The sequence below is a fragment of the Ailuropoda melanoleuca genome, chromosome 13 (assembly GCF_002007445.2).
Source record: "Ailuropoda melanoleuca isolate Jingjing chromosome 13, ASM200744v2, whole genome shotgun sequence".
Taxonomy (NCBI): Eukaryota; Metazoa; Chordata; class Mammalia; order Carnivora; family Ursidae; genus Ailuropoda; species Ailuropoda melanoleuca.
The window spans coordinates 59,347,214-59,351,081 of record NC_048230.1 but is presented as its reverse complement, the minus strand read 5'-3'; positions in this window follow the sequence as shown (position 1 = coordinate 59,351,081).

Here is a 3,868-nt window from a genome sequence, read left to right as displayed (position 1 = left end):
ACGGTCTTGGTGGTGACACTTGGCTGTGGCCTCCAAGCAATGACCTAGCACAGCCACCTTTATCTTGCCCCTGTCCGGGCTTGAACACCAAGACGCCTACCTCTGGAACTTAGCTGCACGGCCAAGACCCTCTCCCCCCAAGTTCAGGCACTCCGGGGAGCTGACCCCTAAGTCACCGAGCCACAGGTCCGTCCGTCTGCCCAGGGCAGGGAGAGCTGGAACGCTGGTGTGTTTATTCCTCACATGCCCTGCTGGGCCTGGGTATGAATGCACAGACTACAGGAGGGAACTTGCCTCTGGGGCCCTGATGTCCAGCATGGCCATGACCTCCGGCTGGGAAGCGGGGCTGGGGCTGAGGGAGGGCAGGAGCCCGGCAGGGGGAAGAGAGGACCAGCCAGCCTTGCTTGGAGAATGCGGTCTTTTCCGAGCAGGCCTTTGAAATCGAGCAAGAATAACTTTAAACAATAAGATGCTTCTCTCTCCCCCTCGGCTGTTGCCCAGGCAACGCCAGAGTGCTCAACAACTGTTTAGTTTTTTAAGAAACCAAATCCCCCTCCCTTTGGTCAGCTACCGCCAGGAAGATGAAGAGGCGGCGTAGGCGCCCCTGGCGGCCCATTGTGTGGGAGCCTGGGTCAGCCGCCTGCAGCAGTGACATTTAAATCTGACGCTCCATATTATATATGAACCTGGAGCCGCACTCCTCGGTGACTCGTGCTCCCTAACCGGGGGGAGGCTTCAATCTCCCGCCCCAGACTCTGCCTGCATGTGGCTCTGGCAGTTTGGGGGTCACTGCAGAGGCCAATCGTCGCTGCAAAGCAGCTGGCGGCAGCGTAGGTGTGGGGAGGCCATCTGGCCCCCCAACCCTCTGCATCACCTGACCCAGGAGAGTCCTCAGCGTGCCAGAGGTCCTCGCAGCCACCCGGGGCACTGTTTAACCGCTGGAGGCTCTCCGACAACCATCTTTGAGGGACCTTGGCCATTCACACCAGCAGCTCGCCTAGTTTGCATTTTCCTGCTGGCGAGGCGGGCTGATGCCCATTATCTCTGCGGGGCCTCCAAGAACCCAGCGAGGGAGGTTTTCTGCTATTCCCAGGTTACACATAAAGAAACCCAGGTGCAGACAGCTCTGAAAGAAGGCTGCTGGGTGCCGCGCTTTCAAACAGAAATCCTTAGGACCCTGCAGGGAGGCAGATGCTACCATGAACCCATTTTGCCAGAAGTGGAAACTGAGGCTCGAGGGGTAGACAGGACAGCTAGCTGGCATGGCAGGATTTGGACTGGGGCCGGCTCCGTTGCAGAGCCCGTGCTCTGGTGTCCCACGCCGGACTGCCTCGGTGGGGCTCTGTGACGTGGGGACAGAAGGGCATAGCTTTCCTGGCTCCCGGGACTCAGCCAGTCTTCTGGAGGGGCGACTGGCTCCCCACGTGGCCTCCAGGGAAGGGAAGTGGCGAGATTTGGCATTGTGAGGGTCTGGATCCTCAGGCAAGCCATGGAGTGTCTTTAAACCCTCCCATGCCTGTAAGATGGCAGCTCGGTTGGAGAGGGTCCTGGCTGCCACTTAGAGCTGTCCTCACTGATGGCTGCGTGAGGCCGCGTGCTGGGTGCGCTCCTGTTTCCGCATTTAATCATCCAGCAACTCCAGACGCAGGTATTACCGTTCTGTTTTCAGAAGAAGAAATGAAGACCTGAGGGGTTGGGGTCTCTGGCCCCAAGTCAGGGCCAAACATGAGAGCTCATGAAGGTAAAGCGCAGGGACAGGTCCTGGCACCTAGTAGGTTCAGAGTAGGGGCTGGCTCCCGACTCCCAGGAGGAGAAACAGAGGGGCTTGGTCTCCTGGGAAACAAAACATGGGACGAAGGTAAATTTAGAAGAGCCAAACCAGGTTAGAAGGGGCCCCTTATCCAAGCTCAGCAGCAAAATCAGGACGGGAAATTGGCTTCAGCCACAACAAAAACCTAGAAGTCTGGGCACTAGTGAAAGAGGCTGTGGGTGGGAGGGTGGCTGCGAGGGGGCTGCCTGGGCTCTGCTGCTCTCGCCAGACCCCACACCCCGCCCAGGTGGCCTTGCCCTGCCTGCGGGTCCCCCCCCCCCCNCCCCCCCCCACTGACAGGGAGCGCAGGCCCAGGACAAGGCAATTTCTCCCAGCAGACACCTCAGCCCACAGGCCGGTCCCTCCGTGGACACCAGGGGAGGGGGACATCCCCCTCTGCTTCTGCCTCCACCCAGAAGCCCTGTCCCCCCACAGCCCACACAGCTCGTTTAGCACCACTAAGTGGCAAGCCCAGAGGGGCGGCAGCAGGAGGGGCCGGGTAATGAACTCCTATTGGCTTCCTTCACAAGATCACTGCCTTAATTTACGAGGCCTGAGCGACTCTCATTTCCCCAGTGCGCGTTGAGTAATTAACTATTAATAAAAGCATTACTGAGTTAACCACGGGGGCATGTTTAATTCATGGGGCAGCCCTGGAACAGGACGGGAGGCTTTGGCTCAGTGGGGGATTCCTCCCAGAGCAAAATATTGCCAGTGGGAGGCTGCCCCGCCACCAGCCCTGAGCCATTCTTGACGCCCCTAGCCAGAGGGGTCTAGTCCCAGGAGGGTAGTGAGACTGCTGGCATCCCAACCAGAGGGCCACCCAGTGGACGGTGGGCCCTGGGAGGTGTGAGTCCCAGTGAGGTTGGCTCCTTGCTGTGATGGGGAGCTAGGTGAGTGACCTTGGTCAAGTCACCTGGCCTCTCGGAGCCTGTTTTTCATCTGGAAAGTGGGGTGGCTAATAACACGGACCTCCTAAGGCTGGACTGCAAGAGGGAAGGAAATTGCTCATACCTCTGTCTTTGCATCTGCTCTTCCCCCTGCCTGGTATGACTTTCTCCTTTTGTCTGATCGGCAACTCCGGTTTAGTCTTTAAGGCTGTTCAAAACTGTCAGCTCCCCCTGAGAATCTTTGCTCTCCTCCTGCCCCAGACAAAATTGGTTGCTCCCCTTTCTGTCCCTCTCATACATTCTTTTATTATGGCATCCATCCACCCACCCATCCATCCATCATCCATCCATTCATCCACCCATCCATCCATCCATCATCCATCCATCCACCCATCCATTATCCATCCATCCAACTTCCATCCATCCATTCATTCATCCATCCACCCATCCATTATCCATCTATCCATCTATCCATCCATCCCTCACTCATATTTATTGAGTACCTATAGTTTGCATCTCTGATAATGTTGTTTTGAAGTTTCGGATAAGCTTGGCTTTCCCGAGACTAGTGGTTTTATATCTTTTGGGGGTCAAAGACTCTCCCCCAGAAAAATGCACATATGCACATACATGCCATGTTGTTTCCCTCTTCAAAGATTTCTGGCCATCCCTGAAGTCAGGCTGTGGACCCTGGGAGTGGTGGATGCTGTGAAGGGCTGCTCAGAACCCCCTCTGGGATTGAAGGACTGATTCCCCCAGACACTGGGATCTTGGCTGGATGATGGCCCTCAACTGTCAGCCCTCTTTGGAGACTATCTTAATTGGAAGGCAACTGTCTCACCCAAAGTCATGTCTTCATCCAGGGTAGGCTCACTTCCAGGGACAGATCAATGTGGAAGTGCAAAGGCTTATCCAAGTTGGGATAAATCTGAAGGATTATCCCCTTTCCAGAGCTCTCTGTTGGGACTGCCTCAAAACTGGACTTCCCCCACTGCCTGAACTTGTGTCCTTTCCCTCCCTTCTGCAGGTGTTTTTCCCAAAAGCACTTTCTTTTTTTTTTTTTAATTTTATTTATTTATTTGACAGAGATAGAGACAGCCAGCGAGAGAGGGAACACAAGCAGGGGAGTGGGAGAGGAAGAAGCAGGCTCATAGCAGAAGAGCCTGAT